This window comes from Triticum urartu, chromosome 5A (genome assembly GCF_056163025.1).
Source record: "Triticum urartu cultivar PI428250 chromosome 5A, HENAU_Tu73, whole genome shotgun sequence".
Taxonomy (NCBI): Eukaryota; Viridiplantae; Streptophyta; class Magnoliopsida; order Poales; family Poaceae; genus Triticum; species Triticum urartu.
Genome location: NC_141877.1, coordinates 478,517,184 through 478,518,113, shown reverse-complemented (window position 1 = coordinate 478,518,113; position 930 = coordinate 478,517,184).

Here is a 930-nt window from a genome sequence, read left to right as displayed (position 1 = left end):
ACAAATTAAAAAAAACAGTTTCAGAATTTGTTCACATATTAAAAAATGTCCTTGTTTTAAAAAATGGTTTGGGAGTATAGAAAATGTTTGCATTTTCAAAAAATGTTCGTATTTCAAACAATGTTCCCCTCAAATTTTGTTTACATATTCAAAAATGTTTTGAAATTTCAAATGTATTTAAAAAAATGTTTGGGATTTCAAAAAAGTTCCTGTTCCAAAATGTGTTCACAAATTCAGGATTGCAAAAATTGTTCTACTTAGAAGCTTAATGACCTATTGATCTACTAAGTTCATCTACATGCTTGAACATGAGTTTGTCCGCCTTCCATAATTCACAAGATGTGGCTAGTTCATGACTCCCCAATTTGCTAGCTTTGCCAAATAATTTCATAACTTTCACGGGCGAGATCGCATCCTTAATTATTTTCTCATGAATAGCCCCTGTATGGTGTTGAGATGTACCGGCATAAATACATAATAAAGGATTCAGAAATTATAACTGAACATTAGTTAGTCCTCACTCCTCAACAGGAGTCTTCTTTTTTACCCGAACCAGCCGGAGCTCTGCTTTAGCATTATAGAAGGAACAGGGGGTGCAAACTACAAGCGGGACAGAGAAAACCAGGGAGAAAACAGAGAAAACAAAGGAGAAAAAACTGACAAAAGCCCAAGACAAAACCAAAAGCTAGCAGTCCACCGAGAAGCCACTCTTGTGCATGTGCAGCTAGGAAATTCCTCCATACTTTCAACCTAAACCCTAGTGCACTGCAGCTGCACTACAGCAGCATCTGTGGCATTTGGACCGAATGCGTAGTACAAAGAACAATAGTTTGATTACAGTCCAAGCTTTTTCACAAGTCCAGGACTCTAGGGTGCGTAAATACCATTGTTAATCGATCATAGACACAAAAGTATCGGCCGGGCAAACAC